Consider the following 24,025-nt stretch of genomic DNA (forward strand, 5'->3'; position numbering starts at 1 on the left):
GGCGAGAGAACAGACCCCTGAGGCACCCCACAAGTGAGGCGCCTTGGGGTCGACCTCTGCCCCCCTGCCAACACCGTCTGCGAACGGTCAGAGAGATAGGAGGAGAACCACCAATAAACGGTGCCTCCCACTCCCAACCCCCCCAACCATCGCAGCAGGATACCATGGTCGATGGTATCAAAAGCCGCCGAGAGATCTAATAGAACCAGGACAGAGGAACAACCCCTGTCCCGGGCTCTCCAGAGGTCATCCACCAACGCGACCAAAGCCGTCTTGGTGCTGTAACCGGGTCTGAAACTGGACTGGAACGGGTCCAGATAGACAGTTTCCTCCAGGTGTTGAGGAAGCTGATTTGCCACCACACTCTCAACAACCTTCGCTAAGAAGTGAAGTTTGGAGACTGGACGATAGTTTGCTAAAACAGCCGGGTCCAGGGAGGGCTTCTTGAGGAGGGGCCTCACCACCGCCTCTTTCAAAGCGGCGGGGAAGACACCCTCCAACAAAGAAGCGTTGGTAACTTCCTGGAGCCAGCCTCGTGTGCGTCCCTGTAAGGGGTCCTCCCGAGCCTCCTGCATGAGCAGGGAGCGGGTCACCCTAAACAGGGTGGCTGGGCAATTATCTGCCGATGCGATGAGTGCGGAGAAATAGTTATGTTTCGCCACCCTGATCGCCACTAGGTAGGCCTGAATATATGACCTTACTAGTGTTCAGTCAGGTTCGGAGCGGCTGGACCTCCAGGCGCTCTCTAGGCTTCTTTTCCGGCGCTTCATCTCTCTCAGCTCCTCGTTATACCAAGTGCTGGTCGAGTTCGTCGCTGGGTCAGAAGCCGCAAAGGCACAACGCGGTCTAAGGCACCAGCAGCCGCCTCATCCCAGGGGGCCGCCAGCTCCTCAGCCGAGCCGTGGGCTAACTCCCTCGGAAATGGCCCAAGCTCCGTCAGAAACCTTTCGGGGTCCATCAGGCGCCTGGGACGGAACCATTGAACTGGTTCTGTCTCCCTGCGGTGAGGTGTAGCGGTCCGAAAGTCTAGCTGAAGGAGTAAATGATCTGACCATGACAAGGGTTGAGATATTAATTCTCCTAACTCCAGATCATTTAGCCACTGTCCCGAGACAAAAATCAAGTCCAGTGTGTTACCCCCGACATGGGTGGGGAACGCAACTACCTAGGTCAGGTCCAAGGCCGTCATGGAAGCCATGAACTCCCGAGCTACCATTGACGAATTGCCCGCCGACGGCAAGTTGAAATCCCCAATGGATGGATGGATAGGTATAGATGGATTGATGGGATTTTGGAACCCTGAGCCCCTGCTATCATGTCACCCCCTGCTATCAAGTCACCCATCCAGGGTGGAAGGATGGATATAGACAAATGGATGGATAGATGGATGGATGGAAAGATAGAGATAATAGAAGAATGGATGGATATAGACAAATGGATGGATGGATGGATGGATGGATGGATGGATAGATAGAGATAATAGAAGAATGGATGGATGGATATAGACAAATGGATAGAGATAGATGGATGTATGGAAGGATGGGTGGGTGAAAGACAGATGGATGATCATGGGAGGCAGAGGGAGAAGGAGAGATATTGAGTTATCTCTGCTAGAATCTGAAGATGAGACAAGCCAACAACATGAAGTCCTGATATTTCAAAACTATTCACTGGATAAGTTGGTATCATAGTTATACAGAAAGGAGCATGGCCCCTAACCCCAACCTAACCTGTTTTTGAAAAGATTAATGTTTTGGTGAGTGGCAGGTGGGGCGGAATTGTTCTATGTCAATCTCTGGAATCAGAGGCAAATATCAAAAAGGAGAAGAGATAACTGCAAAAGGTGTGATTGCAAACACACCTGGAGCTCACCTGGAATGTCTCCAGTTCTGCTTCTGAGTGCAGTATGAATGCGATTAATGATTTGCAAGGATAATTTCTACCCTGGGTTATTTTTACACTTTATATGTCCCCACCGCTGTGGCCGTTTGGGAAAATAGCAACAGCTCTAGCTAATGCTTGAATAAAAGGAAAGGCTTTCATAAATCAGGATGAACTTTCTAATTGCTGTCGAAAATTATTTCCATGTTGCAAGCAAAGGATTGGGAGCTTGAAAGGATTCAGAGCTAATAATTTCTTTTGAAACGAGGAAAATATATTGCTTTCTGCTTTGCAGCTGCCTGGAGATAATGTCAGAGTTCAAAATTTGGGAGTTAGTTCTCTTTTCCATTATTAAAGGTCTTTATTTATGATGTTCATCCCTTACATTTTCAAGTCTGAATTGGTTATTCTGCCCTTCTATTCCAATGAGAAATCTGAAACAATCTTAGAAAACTCTGCTCTTGGATAGGGAGGAAGAGAGAAATGATTAAAAGAGTTTGATTAAAAAATGTAAAAGGATGAAAATTAATTTCTTGGTTGGTTAACTGGTTAAATGCATGTCAAAATACAACCTTTGTGATATATTAATAGCTCCATGCCAAACTTTCAATTAATCATATATGGAGATACACAGATATTCAATCATTTTTTTTTTATCAGCACATGATGAAATGATCAAGTTACAAGCCACAACAAAAGAGGGATCATAGCAGTAGATCCTGGCTCAACAGTAGTAATTGTGAGGGGGATCCAGGAATCCTAGTGGATCACCACTTAAGAATGAGATAATGGTGTGCTGCAGCTAGCAAAAAAGCCAATGCAGTCCTAGGTTGTATCAAGAGACATATAGCATCAAGATCACAAGAAATGATGTTTAACACACAAAATCATCTATTGCAATGTCCTTCCTGTTAAAGACTACTTCAGCTTCAATCGCAATAATACAAGAGCAAACAATAGATTCAAACTTAATGTTAGCCGCTTCAAACTTGATTGCAGAAAATATGACTTCTGTAACAGAGTTGTTAACGCTTGGAACACACTACCTGACTCTGTGGTCTCTTCTCAAAATCCCCAAAGCTTTAACCAAAGACTATCTACTATTGACCTCACCCCTTTCCTAAGAGGTCTGTAAGGGGCGTGCATAAGAGCACAAAAGTGCCTACCGTTCCTGTCCTATTGTTCCCTTTCATTATATCAAATTAATACTTTTGCTTATATATATACATATTTTAGCCTTTATTTTATATTTTATACATATTCTAGCCTATATATATATGTTTGTAAGATGTGTTGTTGTTTTTACGACAATGTTTACATATACTATTGTGACCAAAAAAAAAGTGATAGTATTATATTTCACTAGTGAGGCCACACTTAAAATACTGCATCTAGTGTCAGCGTTCCAGAAACCCCCCTCCTGCAGAAAAGACTCCGAAGCAAACATCTTTCAAAGTTCTTTTACTAGCATAGGTTAACTGGCATGAATGGATAAACTCCAAATCTGGGGATCTGGGTTTTTCCTCAGTAAGACAACCTCCAAAATCCCCACCCTCCTTGGCCACTCTGCCGATCACATGCTCCATTCGCCAACCGTCCCATCTCGAGACATTGCTCTGGCCACTCCTTCTCCAGATGTAGTCTTGGCCTGACCTTGACCGGCAGAAAGAATGTTATTATGTCTAATAGCCCCTTCTACCAAATCCCCCCTCCCACTTTCCCACGCATGGGAAAGTGGCAGTACAGAAGCTTCCGGCCTAGTATGGCTTCCAAAGCTGACATCTAGTTCTGGTCACCATGATACGAAAAAGATGCTGAAGAAGGCATGAAGAGAAGACCAACGAAGATGATACGGCGTCTGGATGCTAAATCATATGACGAACGGTTGAGGGAACTTGGTATGCCTAACCTAACATGGATAAGGCTCACAGGTGACATAATAATAATAATAATAATAATAATAATAATAATAATAATAATAATAATAATAATAATAATAATAATAATAATAATAATAATAATAATAATTTAATTTTTATACCGCCCTTCTCCCGAAGGACTCAGGGCGGTGTACAGCCAAGTAAAAACAATACAATATATTACAATAAAAACTATTTAAAAAACTTATTCAATGTGGCCTAAATTTAAATATAAAATACATAATATAAAATAACCCCATTTAAAAAAGAATTAAAAACCTCTATCAAGCCAGTCCTGCTCGGAAGAATAGGTACGTCTTCAGCTCGCGGCGAAAAGTCCGGAGGTCAGGAAGTTGTCGAAGTCCTGAGGGAAGCTCGTTCCAGAGGGTAGGTGCCCCCACAGAGAAGGCTCTCCCCCTGGGGGTCGCCAGCTGACACTGTTTGGCTGACGGCACCCTGAGGAGACCCTCTCTATGGGAGCGTACCGGCCGGTGGGAGGCATATGGTAACAGAAGGCGGTCCCGAAGATATCCCGGTCCTATGCCATGGAGCGCTTTAAAGGTGATAACCAACACCTTGAAGTGCACCCGGAAGACCACAGGTAGCCAGTGCAGCCTGCGCAGGATTGGTGTTATATGGGAGCCACGAGTGGCTCCCTCTATCACCCGCGCAGCTGCATTCTGGACCAACTGAAGCCTCCGGATGCTCCTCAAGGGGAGCCCCATGTAGAGAGCATTGCAGTAATCCAGGCGAGAAGTGACGAGGGCATGAGTGACCGTGAGAGCCACCTTCCAATGCTTGAGGGGCTGTCACAGAGAAGCGGGGGTTGACCTATTCTCCAAAGTTTTGGATAAGAAACAATGGGTAGAAGCTCATCAAAGAAAGATCCAACTCAGAACTAAGGGGAAATTTCCTGACAGTGAGTAGTGGGTGCTCCACCATTTCCTGTAGTTGTGGATGCTTCACCATTGGAGGGTTTCAAGAACAGACTGGACAGCCATTTTTCTGGGATGGTATAAGGTCTGTATAAATGGGTTTGTGATGACTCCCCTGGACGATTCCACAGATACCTGTCTAGATGTCAGCTCGGCGGAGGGTGAACCAGTCCTTGGCATGTCAGGAGCTGAGCTACCATATTTTTTTAGACTGTAAGATGCACTGGATTATAAAATGCACCAAGATTTACAAGAGGAAAACAAGAAAAAATAATAGATTTTGGCCTCCGCGTGTTGCATTCCCTGGCCCCCAGAAGCACTCTGCAGTGCTCTGCACATCCCGTTTTCACCAAAAATGGGCCCATTTTTGGCCTGCAGAGTGCTTCTGGGGGCTGGGGAGGACAAAAATGGGCCATGCAGAACACTGCAGAGTGCTTCTGAGGGCCAGGGGAACTCAAAAACAGGCCCATTTTTTTTAGCAAAAACTGCCCCATTTGTGGCAAAAACAGGACATGCGGAGCACTGCAGAGTGCTTCTGGGGCCTGGGGAGGGCAAAAATGTGAAGTGTGGAGGGCTCGAGAGGCCAAAAACAGGCCCGTATTTAGTCTTTAAGATGCACCGAAATGTTCACACACTTTAGGGTCGGGAAGTGCATCTTATATTATGAAAAACATGGTAATTGAGGGCTCCAAGTAACCATCTGGAAGGGATCTGATTGAGGCTCCAGCTGGGAAAAGCATGCAGTTTCAAATGGTCAGAGAGAAGGAGAAGGAGGAGGAGGAGGAGGCGGAGGAGGAGGAGGAGGAGGAGGAGGAACTGCCTTCTGCTCCTGATCTGAGAATATGTAGGGCAGAGAATTTCAACAATTCAATTTAATTATTTAAATGATTAAAGACATTTTAATGTTTGTCATTCACATTTTATTTTGTCCCTTCTTTGGCATCCTTCCCTCAATTATTCTATTAGACTATTTCTTCAATATTAGTATAACTCTTGTCCCGCAGTGAGATGTCTAATGGTGAGTTGGCCTTGGCCAGTTTTATTTATTTATTTATTTGCATTTCTATCCCACCCTTCTCCGAAGACTCAGGGCGGCTTACACTATATTAGTAATAGTCTTCATCCTATTTGTATATTTATATACAAAGTCAACTTATTGCCCCCAACAATCTGGGTCCTCATTTTACCTACCTTATAAAGGATGGAAGGCTGAGTCAACCTTGGGCCTGGTGGGGCTTGAACCTGCAGTAATTGCAAGCAGATGTGTTAATAACAGACTGTTTTAGCAGCCTGAGCCACAGAGGCCCCACAGTTGGACATGGCAAGTTGTCATAGACTGAAGGTGGACTAGAAGACCTCCAAGCTTCATTTTAGAATAGAATAAAATAGAATAGAAAAAAATAGAATAGAATAGAACAAAACAGAACAGAACAGAACAGAATATGGAATACAAATAGAATAGAACAGAACAGAAGAGAATGGAATGGAATGGAATGGAATGGAATGGAATAGAATAGAATAGAATAGAATATAGAAAATAAAGAAGAGAGTAGAGTAGAGTAGAATAGAATAGAATAAAATAGAATATAGAAAATAAAGATTAGAACAGAACAGAACAGAATATAGAAAATAAAGAAGAGAGTGGAGTAGAGTAGAGTAGAGTAGAGTAGAGTAGAGTAGAGTAGAATAGAATAGAATAGAATAGAATAGAATAGAATAGAATAGAATAGAATAGAATAGAATAGAATAGAATAGAATAGAATAGAGCTGGAAGGGACCTTGGAGAACTTCTAGTCCAGCCCCCTGCTGAAGCAGGAGAACCTATATCGTCTCAGATAAGTGACTGTCCAATCTCTTCTTAAAATTTTTGATTGAATCTAAGCCACATGTTTTGCAGATCACAATACAGGATGCAGAATGCAACCTCTTATCGACAGAAAGCTTCTTGTATCCTAAGTGGTAATTCCACCTTGGAAATATCCCAAACAGTTGGAGGTTGGTGAGCTGTGTAGATGCTTTGATGTCCTGCCCTCTTGCTGAGTGGTGGAAAGCTTTGTGGCCTAACGTAAAAAACAGTTGAGGATATCAAAGACAAGCGAGGATATTAACTTTTTATTGATGAATGTTCAATAGTCTGGTTGTAAGTTGCCGAGAGTCATGCTGTAAGGGAATTCAGCCTGCGTCTTCCTCTTTGCCAAAAGTTTCTAAAAATGATTAGGTTTTTTTTAAAAAAGTCAGCTTTCTTTCCAGGGGTGAAATCTACTTACCTTCTCTACTGGTTCTGAAGTGTATGCGCCCTGCATGCCTGAGCATGGCATGTACGCGCACCAACACTCTGAGCATGTGCAAACCCTTCTGCACATGTGCAGGGTAAAAAAAAATGACGACCAGGTGAGTTGGTGCAGCCTCGAGCAACCATTGCTACCAATTCTCTGAACCACCGGCCTTCATCACTATTAGTTCGACCGAACCGGGCTGAACCGGGAGCATTTCACCCCTGTTTCTTTCCTTCTTTTTTCCACTCAAAACAGAGAAAAAGAAGAGACTTTTTGATTAAAAAAAAATGTAAGTGGACTACAGGTAGTCAGTCCTCAATGTACGACCGCAATTGAGTCCAAAATGTATATTGGTAAGTAAGAAATTTGTTAAGTGAATTTTGCCCCATTTTATGATGTTCCTTGCCATGTTTGTTAAGTTCCTTGCCAGTTTGTCAAGTTTGTTAAGTTGGCGAAGTCCCACAGGACTTCGCCAACTTCCTGACCTTCGAACCTTTCGCCGCGAGTTGAAAACATATTTGTTTATTCGTGCAGGACTGGCATAGGATTTTAGATTTTATATAGTTTTAATTTTAATGGGTTTTATTGTTTTAAATTTATCTTAATCTGGGCCAAATTGAATAAGTTTTTTAAATAGTATTTTATCTTGCATTTATATTGTTGTTATGTTTTTATCTGGCTGTAAACCGCCCTGAGTCCTTCGGGAGAAGGGCGGTATAAAAATCTAATTAAATAAATAAATAAATAAATAAATAAGTGAATCACTGCAATTGTTAAATTAGGGCCTCTTCTTATTACAGGCCCTTAAAGTGATATCAGTCCAAAAAACCTTGCTGACTCATTCCCAGCATTACCTCATCATAGCAGCTGGTCAGCTCTTAAATCATTACCCTGACAGTATTGAAGCAGGCCGTCCAGCAGAAAAAGAAAGTCCCTGTATCTGGGGTTTGGGGAGGAAAATGGACAGTAATTTTGTCTTCCTTCCGAGGTGTTGGGGGACAAAGTCAAAGAAATTCACCCACCTTGTAGCCAGGGGTGAAATTCAGCAGGTTCTGACGGGTTCTGGAGAACCGGTAGCGGAAATTTTGAGTAGTTCAGAGAGCCGGCAAGTACCACCTCTGGCTGTCCCCAGAGTGGGGTGGGAATGCAGATTTTGTAATACCTTTCCCTCAGGAGTGTGTTGTGTCTCGTCCGATCTCACCACAGCCGGGGCCTTCTTATCTGCTTCCGAACACGGAGGAATGTCCTAGTATGCCTCCCGGCCCCAGCCCTGGCTCCATGCCCAGACAGGCTGAAGAGGAGAAAGTATCTCCAGCCCCCAGCTCTGGCTCCATGCCCAGGCAAATGGAGCAACTAGACCCCTCCCCCTCCTCCACACAATGTGAGCCTGAGGGAGGTCAATTGCCAACAGCTGCAGACTGGAGTGACCCTCGCGTCAGAAGACTTGATAGGCGGAGGCAACAGAAGGAAGGGAGGGGCAGGCCTGGATAAGTGCTGAGTCATGGAGCCACATCCCATGACCTATATAAAAGACCTGCTTTCTGGCATTCTCTGAGTCAGGCAAAGTCTAAACATATCTTGCTGAAATCACTTTCTGGTCTCCTGCCTGCCCTGAGGACTTTGCTAGGACTTTGGCAGAGCTGCAGAGGCAAGCCTGATTCGGATTTCCCTGACCCGGCTGTCAGCGGAGGAGTGGGACACGACAGTGTGGGGGGGGAATGGAGATTTTGCAGTATCCTTCCCCTGCCATGCTCACCAAGCTACGCCTACCAAGCCATGTCCACAGAACCGGTACTAAAAAAAAATTTGAATTTCACCACTACACCACTTGTAGCTATCATGAAAAGGTGAAATGATGACTTAGATAGATATTTTTATTACAGTCACTTACCAAGGTTGCATAAAGCATAATAGACATGCCAAAAACTGAGCTATAAAATACAAGTGCTGAAAGGACAAAAGGTCAGACCATTAAAGTCAAATCACTAAATAATAAAATGGCTTTATAAAGACTCGTCTCCTAAATTATTAAGTCAATAAAATAGCAAGTATGACGAATACTTCAAAGTTCAGTTTACAACTTATAACAGATCATTTAGCGACCATTTGAAGTTATGACACTGAAAGAAAGTGACTTACGATGGTTTTTCACACTTAACAACCATTGCAGCACCTCCATGGTCACATGATCAAAATTTGGGGATTGGACAACTGGCTCATATTTATGACAGTTGCAATGTCCCAGGGTCATGTGATCCCCTTTTGCAATCTTCTGACAATCAAAGTCAATGGGGAAGCCAGATTCACTTAACAATCTTAGTACTAACTTAACGCCTGCAGAGATTCACAATGGCCTCTGAGTGGCTCAGACTGCTAAGACAGTCTGTTATTAATAGCAGCTGCTTGCAATTACTGCAAGTTCAAGTCCCACCAGGCCCAAGGTTGACTCAGCCTTCCATCCTTTATAAGGTAGGTAAAATGATTGTTGGGGGCAATAAAAGTTGACTTTGCATATAATATACAAATGGATGAAGACTATTGCTTGACATAGTGTAAGCCTCCCTGAGTCTTCGGAGAAGGGCGGGATATAAATGCAAATTAAAAAAAAACGGTGGCAGGAAAGGTTGTAAAATGGGGCAAAATTGACTTAACAACTCGCTTAGCAACAGAAATTTTGGGCTCAATTACTAAGTTGTAATGTCGAAGATTACCACCGTCCAAACATAAAGCTGTAGGAAAAGCAAAGAGCTTTTCCAATGTTCAATAGATTAACAGGATAAATTAACACAAAATCATGAGCTTGTATCACTGATCAGACCGAATAGGAATCACCACCATTATATTATCTGTCTCCTAATAACGGGAACAAGGCTTAGTGGCTACAACGCTGAGCTTGTTGATCCAAAGGTTGGCAGTTCAATGGTTCGAATCTCTAGTGCTGCGTAACGGGGTGAGCTCCCGTTACTTGTCCCAGCTTCTACCAACAGAGCAGCTCGAAAGCACGTAAAAAAAAAATTGCAAGTAGAAAAATAGGGATCACCTTTGATGGGAAGGTAATAGCGTTCTGTGTGCCTTTGGCGTTGAGTCATGCCAGGCACATGACCACGGAGATGTCTTCGGACAACGCTGGCTTTTCGGCTTTGAAACAGAGATGAGCACCGCCCACTAGAGTCGGGAACAACTAGCACATATGTACGAAGGGAACCTTTACCTTTTAATAACGGGAACTCTGAAAATCAAATATGGCAACCTTAAAGATACAATTCATCTGTTCTCCCAGGAAACGCGGAGTTAGACAGTGGTGGGTTTCACGTATTGTTAGCACCGGTTCGCCCCGTGCACACACACTTGCTTCATGCATGTGTGCACCTTCTGTTCATGCACCCAGCCTTCTGTGCATGCGCTTTGCTAAAGCACGCCTTCCACGCATGTGCCCACTTTCAAAAACGTGGCTATGTAGGACATCTTTATGCTGGAGTGGTTGGGTGAGCCTACCTGCGATCTCCGCTGCCGGTTTGCCCGAACCGGCTGAATCACCACCATTGGTATTATATGGCTTCTACATCACCCACCATCTCACCTTCTTGTCAAATGACAGGGACAAAACTTCTCAGGGAAAATGAATATGCTGCTGTCTTTCTTCAAGTAACCCCTCCAGGCAATATAAAAGCCAAGGTTAAAAAAAAAAAAAAGTCTGAACAATATGTCATAGTAGCAGGGTTGTAAAGAGACTTAGCCAAGAGAAAAGGTTGACTTTGGTTCTCTTTTCTCAAAGCAAGGACAATGCCGAGCGGGGTCTCTCTGCAAATCAATATCCATTATTTGCCATTGGGTAACTCCTCTAGCTATAGGAAAACCCGAAGGATGCCAGCCTATTACAGATAGGTCAATATTTTCTAATTTTGCCTCCCAGGTCTTCTTGCAAGTCAAATAAAAGATATCTAAGAGCATCCCTAGGATCAGAGTCTCGGGGGAAATATATTAATTTAAGCACTGGTGCAGCTAAGAATGACTTAAAGGGTCCCAGAGAACAGCAAGACAACCATAAGAAAGCACAATCTATCAATTCTTGAGCCAGCAAAAAAAGAAAGAAAGAAAGAAAGAAAGAAAGAAGATAGATAGATAGATAGATAGATAGATAGATAGATAGATAGATAGATAGATAGATAGATAGATAGATAGATAGATAGATAGATGGATGCACGACAAATTTTCTGCTCTGATGCAAAAATTCTTCATCAGAGTAATGAACCCAGAGGGTTATGTCCTTAAGTTTTAAAGTGGGATGAGTCAAGGGAAAGGACTGGTGGATTTTACTGACTTTGTTACCTTAATCCACCATGCATCCCTTCTCAGTGGAGAGAAATAATCTCTAATTGCTATAATTAGTAATAATTAGCAAAGCTGGGTGAGTGTGGCTGGGTGTCACTAACAATCTTCAGTGTTGTAATCTGTAATACCCCTTTGAGGTACATCAAACTAGAAAGCCAATGTCACACAAGTCAGTATTCATCTTATTGCAAAGCTTGGAGGAAAGGTCTAGGAAGAGGCAGGTGGTGACGTGAAATGAGGAGAGGAGAGAAAGAGAGGAGGAGAGGGGATGGGAGGAGACAAGAAAAGAGAGGAGAGGAGAGAGGAGAGGGGAAGGGGAAGGAGAGGAGAGGAGAGGAGAGGAGAGGAGAGGAGAAAAGAGACAAAGGGAGAGGGAGAGGAGGAGGGGAGAAAAGAGAAAAGAGAGGAGAAAAGAGGGGAGAGGAGAGGAGAGGAGAGGAGAGGAGGGGAGGGAGAGGAGAGGAGAGAGGAGAGGAGGGAGAAAGAGAGGACAGGATAGGACAAGAAAAAAAGAGAGGAGTGGAGAGAGGAGAGGGGAGGGGAGGGGAGGGGAGGGGAGAGGAGAGGAGAGGAGAGGGGAAAAGAGGGGAGAGATAGGGGAAGGGAAAGGAGAGGAGGGGAATAAATGTAGATGTACTCAGGAAGAGGCATTCTCTCAAATAAACTATCTCCATGCCATATTGCTGGGGTGAAATCAAGCAGATTCTGACAGGTTCTGGAGAACTGGTAGCAGAAATTTGGAGTAGTTCAGAGAACCAGCAAATACCACCTCTGGCTGGTCCCAGAGTGGGGTGGGAATGGAGATTTTGCAATATCCTTCCTTCAGGAGTGGGGAGGGAATGGGGAATTTTGCAGTATCCTTCCCTTGGAATAAAGTGGGAATGGAGATTTTGCAGTATCCATCCCCTGCCACCAAGCCACGCCCACAGAACCGGTAGTAAAAAAATTTGGATTTCACCACTGCCCTATTGGGATGAAAAAGAGAAAGGGCAAGGACGTTCAATGCTTTGGGAGTAAGTTCCAGGCCAAATGGAATGTGGGTGTGCTAGATATCTTTCATATTATCTGGAAACTAGCTTGCCATTGTTTCCTTCAGAGAGAGGAGAGAAAGTGGCTGGCTCAAGGTCACCCAGCTGCCTTTGTGCCCAAGGTGGGACTAGAACTCATGATCTTCTGTTTTTTTAGCCTGATGCCTTAACCGCTGCACCAAACTAGCTTTTATCAAAGGTATCATCACCAGGCAAACTTATCCACTAGTTTATCACTTTTAGGAGAGGACCAAAAAAAGGGGGAGGGGGAGGAAATACCATTGCACTGACGAAACACAAAAAGCTTTGCTGAGGCTGCAGATATCTGACAGCACGTTCGACTCATTGAAAGCATTTGAACCTTGAAATGGAAATATAGACCTCTTAATTAATTTCTCTGTTATTGTATAATGTGTAAAGAAAACTAATGCCTGGAATTTTCCATTTTAATTACGAAAGGGGAAAAAAAAACACACCAGTGTGTGCAAGACTGTAACGAGAAGAAGGGTGTGGACTGGGAGTGCGAGACAACAGTGAATTTCAAAATTAATTACGTAGGAGGCCAAGGTTTATGAGGCCTCACTAAACCAGCCTGGATGCAGTTCGAATATATAATCTGTGCATTGGGTCTTAGCGATACTTTTATTAACACGTTATGGGACGGGTGGGCTGACCAAACTAAAAGAATCGCATTCCCCTTTGTAGAGCCCCAACATTTAGTAATGGGAAGGCAACCTTTTAGCAACAAAAATCCATATAATACATAGAGGGTAATGAACATGATAATGGCAACTATGACAACCTCTGAGGGGCTAGATAGGTGGACGAGGGGATTTGATGAACATTGCCTAGATTTGTGATTATGCAAATGCTGACCATTTGGCCAGCTTCATCAACCTGTCGTGTCCCACTCCTCCTCTGACGGCCGGGTCTGGGACGTCTGTATCAAGCGTGGCCACGAAGCCTCTGCAACTTTGCCAAATTCCTGTCAGAGTTCTCAGGACAGGCAGGAATCCAAGGTGTGACTTCAGCAACCAGATGAGACTTTGCCTGACTCAAGGAATGCCAAAAAGCAGATCCTTTATATAGGCCATGGGGTGTGGCTCCATGACTCAGCACTTATCCAGCCCTGCCCCTTCCTTCCTTTTGCTGACGTCGCCTCTCCATTCTCCGGAAGCGGGGATCTGTCCACTGTATCTTTTCGTCCTCCTGCTCAGCTGCCGGCAATTCTAGCTCATGGCTGGCTTCGTGCTCACACGCTGTAGGGAGGTTTGTTTGCTCAGTCTGTCCGAGCATGGTGCCAGGGCTGGGGGCTGGAGGCATGCCAGGCCATTCTTCTTCACTATCAGTCTCTGGCTCAGATAGCAGGAGATGGGAGGGGCCCGGCTGAGGAGAGAAGGGCGGGCGAGGCACAACACAACCTTTTGAACAAGCAAATACATTTTTATACCCTATTGCCAGTGGTGGGATTCAGCCGGTTCGGTCCAGTTCAGGCGAACCAGTTGTTAAATTATTGGCTGGCCCCTCCCCATCCTGCCCCTTCTAGAAATCTCCACATGGCCCGTTTTTGTTCCCAGGTAAGTGCAGGGAGGCCTACTAGGCCCAAAACGGGGCATGGGGGGTATGGCGCAGCCCCCCTCCCCCCGTGGTCTGTTTTTGCTCCCAGGAGGATGCAGGGAGGCCTACTAGGCCCAAAAGGGATGCGGGGGGCAGCGTGTCCCCCACATTCTGTTTTCGTTTCCGGGTGTGTGTGTGCAAGAGGCCGAGTGCTGCCTGTCACACGCTCTGGCCACGCCCACCATGGCCACACCCACAGAGCCAGTCATTAGGGCACAGAACCTGTTGTTAAATTATCTGAATCCCACCACTCCCTATTACGGTAGGTATAGGTATTACACACATGGATCAGAGAACAAACGAAAGTATGCAACGCCATCAAAAGAGTCAAAGAATTGAAATGGAAACGGGCTGCTGCCATAGCAAGAAGAACTGATGGCAGGTGGACCAAGGCGGTCATAGAATGGATCCCACTTGATCAAAAGTGGCCACGAAAGAGACCTAAAAAGATGGAGTGATGATTTAAGCAAGTATCGTGGGCCCAGTTGGCAAAAGAAAACTCAGGACCATATTGGTTGGAAATCTGCAGAAGAGGCCTTCCTCCTGCAGTGGATAGGCAAGGGTAGAATTATGATGGTGATGTTTAGTAGTGGTGGTATTCAGACGGTTCTATGCGGTTCGGGAGAACTGGTAGCGGCAGCTGGAGGTGGCTCCGCCCACCCACCCAGAAATCATCACATCCCATTTTTGATGCTCTGCACATGCATGGAAGGCCCCGCATGTGCACTCACTTTTGCAAAGGTAAGTAAATACCACCCTGATGTATAGGGATAGTCTACTTGGTGCATACCCTCCTGGAAGACTATCTCTGTCCACATATTTACAGTCCAAGCTAAGGGACAGTAATTAGAAAGTGATAATCACCAAATAAGAAAAGAAAAGTAGAGGAACAAAAGAAACATTTAAACTTTGGGAGTTCTTTGTAACCATCAACTATTTGCAATGGAACATTTTGTGCTAAGGATGAGCTAAGCATCAAATGAAAAGTTGCATAAAGAACTCCAGAACTCCATACACTTGTAATGTTTTGTGAAGAAAAAAAAAACTTGGGAGGCAAGTAGAAAAGCCACAACCATGTGACTGTGAAAAACATCTCAGAAGGGACTAGTTTCTTGGGTTGTAAAGGTGACGGGGAAGAGAAGTATTTTCAGACTGGCCAGGGTCTGTTGATGTAACCTTACAGTAAAGTAAAATCGGTTTGTCTGGGCATGCTTCTTGTTTTGGCAACCTTGCAAGGCTGACAGTACTTCTGGAGAAGAAATGGGAACACTGAGCTGATTAAAAGAGAAATAACAAAGGGGAGATGAAGAAGGGGAGGAATGGAGGACCTTGTAGTCAGAGTTATATTTTTAAAAGTGGAGTTTTGAAGCCTGAGGAAAGAAGAATATTAAAGAAGGTGGGAAGAGAGGAGAGGAGAGGAGAGGAGATGAAAGGGAAGGGAAGGGAAGGAAGGAAAGGAAAGGAAAGGAAAGGAAAGGAAAGGAAAGGAAAGGAAAGGAAAGGAAAGGAAAGGAAAGGAAAGGAAAGGAAAGGAATAATTATCTAAAGCAAAGAAATGAAAAGAGAAAATCCAAGGATAATGAATATGTTGGGAGAAAACCAATTTCAAATGCTTGTTTGTCCATGGAGTTCTTCTGGGTAACAATAGGTCAGTGATGTTCAGTTCTCTCAAGTTATCCTCATAAGGAGGCCATTGTGATGATGAAATTAGAGGAAAAGGTTACATAGGTTGTCTTGTGATCTCAGAGGAAAGTTAGAGTATAAATGTCATCCCTAAGGAAGTAAAACGAAGAGGAACGACCAAAACACAAAGTTTTCACTTTCCCAGAGTGTTCAGAGAAGCATCACAACCGGATGAACAGATGATACTTTATTACAACAGAATATTGCATGTCTGAATGTACAAATCTCCCGCTGTCTTTTTTACAGTCTGAGAAATTAGGGAAGTTCCATACGGAGTTTCTTCCTTTTCCTGTTATGCAGCTGTTGGTTATAGCCCCTCTTATTGAATCTTTTGCTAGGTCTTTTTTTCCCCATCTCCCAAGGCGATTACACAAAGATAGAACAGGATGTCACCCCAAAGGTGCTTTTTTCAAGAGGCAACTGGACGTTCTTTGTTTTTCCTTGAAGATATTTCACTTCTCATCCAAGAAGCTTCTTCGGTGCTTCAGTTCTGAAGAAGCTTCTTGGATGAGAAGCAAAACATCTTCAAGGAAAAACAAAGAACGTCCAGTTGCCTCTTGAAAAAAAGCACCTTTGGAACAACCATGTCGTGTCCCACTCCCACTCTGACGAACGAGTCAAGGAAGTCTGTAACAAACTTGGCAACGAAGCCTTTGCAGCTTGCCAAGTTCCTTCGAAGTTTATCAGGGCAGGCAGGAGTCCAAATTGTGACTTCAGCGAAAGAGTCAGATATCAGCAAACTAAATAAGACTTTGCTTGACTCAAGGTTGGAATGCCAAAAGCAGGTCCTTTATATAGGCTGTGGGGTGTGGCTCCATGACTCAGCATTTATCCAGGCCTGCACCACCCTTCCTTTTGCTGGCGTCGCCTCTCAGATCTCCGGAAGCAAGGGTCCTCCCACTCTAAATTGTCTTCAGCTGGATCTGCTGTCAGCATCTGGGAAAGGGAGGGGTCAGAGGGAATAGGCCCAAGTAATTCCAGCACCTGGCTGGCTTCCTGCTCTGAAGGCTGAGCCAAAGGAACACACGCTGTATGAGTGAGGTTTCTTGGGCTACTCCTTTCACTCCTGGAATCCTCTCCAGGCATGGGGCCAGGGCTGGGGGCTGGAGGCATGACAGGCCGTTCATCTTCATTATCAGACTTAGAGTCTGATAAAAGGCCCGGGTTGAGACGGGAGGGGCCTGGCTGAGGAGAGGAGGGAGGACGAGTCACGACAAACCATGACCCGGAAGACTGAGAATCTCCAAAGTCAAACAGGACATGGTATCTACTCAAAGGGTTAAGGTAAGTCAACTAAAAGAAAAAGAAATTGACTATGAGACTCACTGGGAAAAATCACCCCAAAAGGTTATAATTAAAATAGATAAATCAACCTGTTTCTGAAAAAACCCAACCCAAATCTATATTTTTATATATCTGTGAGATAAAAATGAAGTAAATGTTCTGATCTAGGCTCCCTTAACAAGGAGAGGCAGGAATTACTGGCAAAACCTCCTTTATCTGCACGACTGTGAATTATGTCCATTCACAGTCAGCAAGGCTGGTCCAAACAGTTTTTCAAAGGAATATTTCTCGTTTGGCAAGCTGGCATGTAACTTGTTTCCAACCGCAGTACAAGACAAAACCTGGAACAGAGTCTCTCAGAGTCAGAATAAATGAATGGTTTCCTGCAAAAGCCCCAGAGTGGCTTTTTGCAGGAAACCTTTCATTCATTCCCTGACACTGAGACACTCTGTTCCAGGTTTTGTCTTGTACTGCGGTTTGCTCCTCTTTTATTTCCTATGGGAGGGGCCAATCACCTCCAAGGTATGGCTTTTACTCTCAAGTGGACAATGTTTTCTGAGTTGTTCTTGTCTTCTGGCAGCTCTGCGCATGAGCACACTGGGAACGGGCTCCAGCTGTTCCTCTGCCTCCGACGCAGAACCCTCGTCTGAGCTTTCCCCAGCCCCCAGGACTGGCCCAAGTTCCTCCCCAATCTCCTCACTGTCTGACTTTGCTGATAGCTCTGCTGGCCGCCGGCAGGCCACAAGAGTAAATAAATTGAAATAATAATAATAACAACAGCTGCTTCAATTTCAATAGAAACTTTTTAAACCGAAACATGAAACTAATACCGCCAAAACAAAATTGTACAAGTCACACCACACTTTTTGAATAAAAAAAAAAAGAAAAAAGAAAGAAATCAACTGGTTTGGGACATAAATGGAACCAAGGGTGGGCTTCACATAATTTAACAACCGGTTCACCCAGAATCGAAAATGTGAATGTGCGCACTTTGCGCACATGCACACTGCATCAAAAATACGGTGATTGTATAAGACGGGATAGCTTCACTTGCATGCGCACCTTCCACACATGTGTGCTGCATCAAAAACATGGCGATTGTATAAGACGGGATAGTGCCGGGGCAGGTGGTGGGCCCAGCCGCTGGCCTTAACTACTGGTTCGCCTGAACCTGCTGAATCCCACCCCTGAATGGAACCCGTTTTCCCACAAAACTGGGAATCAGCTGGGCTTATGGGGGGAGCAGATGCCTTCAGTGGCCATTTTTTTTTTTTTATTGAAAAAGTTTTACAAAAACAAAACAAAAATTTTTTTTTAACAATTATTCCCTCCCTCCCTTCCCTCCACCCTTCCCCCACCCCGAGACTTCCCAGAACAAAATACAGGGTATAAAGTCTAACAATCATAAACTAGAATACAACAAAAACTAATGTTGTGTCTTGTCCGCTCTCACCGCAGCCGGGGTCTGCTTATCTGCTTCCGAACATGGAGGAATGTATGCCTCCCGGCCCCAGTTCTGGCTCCATGCCCAAGCAGGCTGCAGAGGAGGGAGCATCCCCCGGCCCCAGCCCTGGCTCCATGCCCAGGCAAACGGAGCAGCTAGACCCCTCCCCCTCCTCCACAGCATGTGAGCCTGAGGAAAGTTTACTTCCAACAACAGCTGATTGGAGTGACCCTCGCATCAGAAGATTGGATAGGCGGAGGCAACAGAAGGAAGGGAGGGGCAGGCCTTAATGAGTTTTTTTTTGTTTTTGTTTACATTTATACCCCGCCCTTCTCCGAAGACTCAGGGCGGCTTACAGTGTATAAGGCAATAGTCTCATTCTATTTGTATATTATGTACAAAGTCAACTTATTGCCCCCCCAACAATCTGGGTCCTCATTTTACCTACCTTATAAAGGATGGAAGGCTGAGTCAACCTTGGGCCGGGCTCGAACCTGCAATAATTGCAGGCTACTGTGTTCTTAATAACAGGCTTTACCAGCGTGAGCTAAACCGGCCCTGAGTGCTGAGTCATGGAGCCACATCCCATGGCCTATATAAAGGATCTGCTTTCTGGCAGTCTCTGAGTCAGGCAAAGTCGAACTTATCTTGCTGAAGTCACTTACTGGTCTCCTGCCTGCTCTGAGGACTTTGCTAGGACTTTGGCCAGAGCTGCAGAGGCAAGCCTGATTCGGATTTCCCTGACCTGGCCGTCAGCGGAGGAGTGGGGCACGACATCTAAATTGATTTTAAATTTAATAACAGCTGCAAGACTCTTGGTTGTGGAATATTGGAAGAAAGAAGATTTACCTACAATTGAAAAATGGACACTTAAAGTATCGAACTTAGCAGAAATGGCTAAAATTTCTGCGTATTTGAAAGACTATTCTCATGAAAGATACGTATTGGAATGGAGAAGTTGGATTGACTATATTCAAAATAAGCATCAGATTAAAAAGTATCGAATAGTTTATGAGTGAATCTAGGAATTGTATTATATTAATGTTAATATTAATTAAATGGGAAAGGAGAATTAAGGGTGCAAAGGGAGAGGAGAGACCATGGGTTATGGTTTTTGTTGCCTTCAATGGCCATGTTTGTCAACTTCCCTTGATGAAGTTTTTGTTGATAAAGTTTTAGTGTTGGCATTATATGAAAATATGCCAGCATAACCTTACATTGAATTGGATCTGCTATATACTGCTCTCATGTTGCTAAGAGTAATGTTATGTTGTCGCTTTCCATTTTCACGGCTATCGTCTGACCTAGTATTTTATTTGTTTCATGGGGATGGAACTCTGATTAAGTATTGTGAGACTCTACAACAATGCTGTTTCTACACAGCCTTATTTTCAAAACATTTCCAAGAGATAAATCAATAGGTTTTAGGTATCCAATTTGCCTCACAAAGTATAAAAGTCTCTTCCATCCCATGCTGTTGGAGGTGGCACCAATTTTGGAATCTCTTATCGCAAATTGATCAAGGCAGAATCATTTTTCAAGGACTACATATGTCATTGCTGGTCCAGGCTGGGTGCCAGTAGATGATTGTTCATTTTGTCCTCCCTGGATGGGATTAATGGCTTTAATTGTATTCTTCTTTACATGTTCTTAATCTCAATCACCATGGCTCAGTGAGAAATATGTACACAAGTAGAACTGATGGCCAGACCGTTGGAGAGGATTTGGGGGATACACCAAATGCAGTAGAATGCAGTATTGCAGGTTAATTCTGCCCACTGCCAGCAGTTCGATCCTGACTGGCTCGAGGTTGATTCAGCCTTCCATTCTTCTGAGGTCAGTAAAATGAGGACCCAGATTGTTGGGGGCAAGAGGCTGACTCTGTAAATTGCTTAGAGAGGGCTGTGAAGCGGTATATAAGTCTAAGTGCTATTGCTATTGACTCAGCCTTCCGTCCTTCCGAAGTCAGTAAAATGAGGATCCAGATTGTTGGGGGGCAACAGGCTGACTCTGTAAACCGCTGTATACAGCTGTATAAAAGTACTGTGAAGCGGTATAAGTCTAAGTGGTATTGCTACACCTTTGATGATTTACAAGCAGGATAATAAAAACATGACTAAACTCGTAATTAAAAATAAAAATAAAAAACAGGGCTAAAAAGGTACAAATTAAAAGTAAAAATCTAAGTTGGTTTTTTTTTTTTAAAAAAAAATAAGGCTAAAAAGGTATAGGGAACGCCTTCAGACCACTAACCAGGTATTATTGATTGGAATAACAATCCATTGTGTCTGGTGGAATTTCTGCCCCACAGAAAGGAGTCAAGAATTCAGTCCATAGTCAAAAGCATTTTTAAGCAACTACCAACCATTATTAGTTATACTGTCCGTGGGTGTGTCTTCGGGACACAGTGGCTCAATGGCTAAGACGCTGACTTTGTTGATCAGAAGGTCAGCAGTTCAGCGGTTCGAATCCCTAGCACCATGTTACAAAGTGAGCTCCCGTGACTTGTCCCAGCTCCTGCCAACCTAGCAGTTCGAAAGCACGTAAAAAAATGCAAGTAGAAAAATAGGGACCACCTTTGGTGGGAAGGTAACAGCGTTCCGTGTGCCTTTGGTGTTTAGTCATGCTGGCCACATGACCACGGAGACGTCTTCGGACAGCGCTGGCTCTTTGGCTTAAAAATGGAGATGAGCACCGCCCCCTAGAGTCGGGAACGACTAGCACATATGTGCGGGGGAACCTTTACATTTACCTTTATGCGTCTGTGTGTGTGTGTGTGTGTGTGTGTGTGTAAGACAGACAGACAGTCTGATTGACAGACTGACTCACAGGTCTATATTTCAATTTAATTTGTTTCTGTGTGCATGTTAATGTTTGTGCATATGTATGTATGTGTGTGCGCACGCAAGCACACATGCACGCACATGCACGCGCACAAATGAGATTTACGGTTCTGGAAAAATCTGGTGAATAATGTAGATGATTGAAGATGATGCCTCTCAGAAATTTATTGTGCGGTCCCTCCTCATTTAAATTCAGCCTCTCATTCACACTCCGTAATACACTCTGCCGTATGAATTATGGATTCCTGTTTTTATCTCCCGCGCAACGCATGAATGTTTGATAAAGATAGGTTCCAATATTGTATTTGGTCAAAATGTTCTTCTGAAACAGGGTTAAAAAGAAGAGAGAGAGAGAGAGAGAGAGGGTGGGAAAGGGGAAAAGAGAGGAAGGAAAAGATTTTTGCCAGTAATTATGCATGAACGTTTTAGACAGAGTGAAAACTGGTTTCCCCCTGCCTCAAATCTCCCTGCTGCATATAAGTAGGAAGGTGTGAGGTCTGGTAGGCAATTTTTATGCTCATCCTGAAAGCAGGATGGAACGGCTGCAGAATGGGTTTTTGTTTTCCTGCCCTAAAATGTCTCAGCCTTACCTTTGTTGTTTTCAGAAGGAAGAGGTTGTTAGTTCAATCATAATCCTTTCTGAAGCCTGAAATCTGTATCCTGCGAGTCCCTTGGACTGCAGGGTGATCAAACCGGTCAGTCCTAGAGGAGATCAACCCTGACTGCTCTTTAGAAGGCCAGATCCTGAAGAGGAAACTCAAATACTTTGGCCACCTAATGAGAAGGAAAGACTCATTGGAGAAGAGCCTAATGCTGGGAATGATTGAGGGCAAAAGAAGAAGGGGACGGTAGAGAACGAGGTGGCTGGATGGAGTCATTGAAGCAGTAGGCATGAGCTTAAATGGACTCCAGAGGATGGTAGAGGACAGGAAGGCCTGGAGGAACATTGTCCATGGGGTCGTGATGGGTCAGACACAACTTCACAACTAACAACAACCAGAGGGATGTCTCATTCAACTCTTCCCTTTGGGCCTCAGGATGACTTTCAGGAAGGTCCCATGAGATTAGCCCCAAGTGGAAGGGCTAGATGTGACTCACCTGTCAATTGTCCCATTGGTAAATGCTGCAAAAAAAAGTCCGAGGACATCATTTTACCAGAAATATAATCCTGCTTGCACAGGAGTTTATTTGAAGAGCCCTGAAGCCACAGCCACGCCAAAAAGGTCAATCAATCAATCAGAATAGAGGTGTAAGGGATCTTGGAGGTCTTCTAGTATAGTGTCTAGTTTTGGTCACCACACTATAAAAAAGATGTGGAGACTCAAGAAAAAGTGCAGAGAAGAGTAACCAAGAGGATTAGAGGACCGGAGGCTAAAACATACAATGAACGGTTACAGGAACTGGGCATGCATGGCTGGTCTAGTGAAGAGAAGGACTAGGGGAGACATGATAGCATGTTTGGAACCCTCACCACATCTCTGACATCAATACAATTGAACGTGTCCAGAAATATTTTACAAGAAGAGTTCTCCATTCCTCTGAAAACAACAAAATACCTTATCCCACCAGACTTGAAATCCTAGGCTTAGAAAACTTGGAACTCCGTCGCCTTCGACAAGACCTAAGTTTAACTCACAGAATCATCTATTGTAATGTCCTTCATGTCAAAGACTACTTCAGCTTTAATTGCAATAATACTAGAGCAACTAATAGATTTAAACTTAATGTCAACCGCTTTAATCTAGATTGCAGAAAATATGACTTCTGTAACAGAATCATCAGTGCTTGGAATACTTTACCTGACTCTGTGGTCTCTTCTCATAATCCTAAAAGCTTTAACCAAAAACTTTCTACTATTGACCTCACCCCATTCCTAAGAGGACCATAAGGGGTGTGCATAAGCGCACAAACGTGCCTACCGTTCCTGTCCTATTGTTTTTCTTTTCTTCTTCCTATATATATATATATATATATATGCTTATACCTCCTTATATTTACTCATATAAGTGTTTATATACTATATAATCTTTTTGTTTGATACCTACATATATTGTTGTGACAAAATAAATAAATAAGTAAATAGCAGTCTTCCAATATTTGAGGGGCTGCAACAGAGAGGAAGGGGGGGTCAAGCTATTTTTCAAAGCACCTGAAGGCCAGACAAGGAATAATGGGTGGAAACTGAACAAGGAGAGATTCAACCTAGAAATAAGGAAAAATTTTCTGACAGTAAGAACAATCAAACAATGGAACAGCTTGCCGTTGGACGTTGTGGGAGCCTCATCACTGGACGCGTCCAAGAAGAGATTGGACTGCCATTTGTCAGTAATGGTGTAGGGTCTCCTGCTTGGGTGGGGGGGCTGGACTAGATGACCTACAGGTCCCTTCCAACTCTTTTAATCTGTAATCTGTAAACCCCTGTTTATAGCTTTTAACTTTCCCGATAATCTTTTTTTTTTAATATAAATGTTATTGAATTTTACAATTAAACAATTTTCATTCAACTCTTGTGCATGACTGTGACCATTTACATATCATTCCATTAGTGTTCTCCTATACTCTTTATAATTTTACTAAATTATATTACTAATTAGAATTTCTAATTCTTACTAATTCTACTATCTGTTATTTCCCCTGTTTTCCTATTTTTGACCCAATTATACCATTTCTCCCATATTACATAAAAATCCCAATCCATCCATCCTTTCAGTTCAAGTGTCATTTTGTCCATCTTGGTGCAATCCAATATTTTTCTAATTATTAACTCTTCAGAGGGGGTATTT

The 24,025-nt window shown here is 43.8% G+C and overlaps 1 long non-coding RNA gene across 1 annotated transcript in view; it reads right to left on the reverse strand.

Annotated features, from left to right (window-relative positions):
* LOC131201068 (uncharacterized) overlaps positions 1–24,025 on the reverse strand; it is a 241,419-nt gene that overhangs the window by 81,474 nt on the left and 135,920 nt on the right. The gene's annotated exons all lie outside the window — the stretch shown is intronic.

This window comes from Ahaetulla prasina, chromosome 6, assembly GCF_028640845.1.
Source record: "Ahaetulla prasina isolate Xishuangbanna chromosome 6, ASM2864084v1, whole genome shotgun sequence".
Taxonomy (NCBI): Eukaryota; Metazoa; Chordata; class Lepidosauria; order Squamata; family Colubridae; genus Ahaetulla; species Ahaetulla prasina.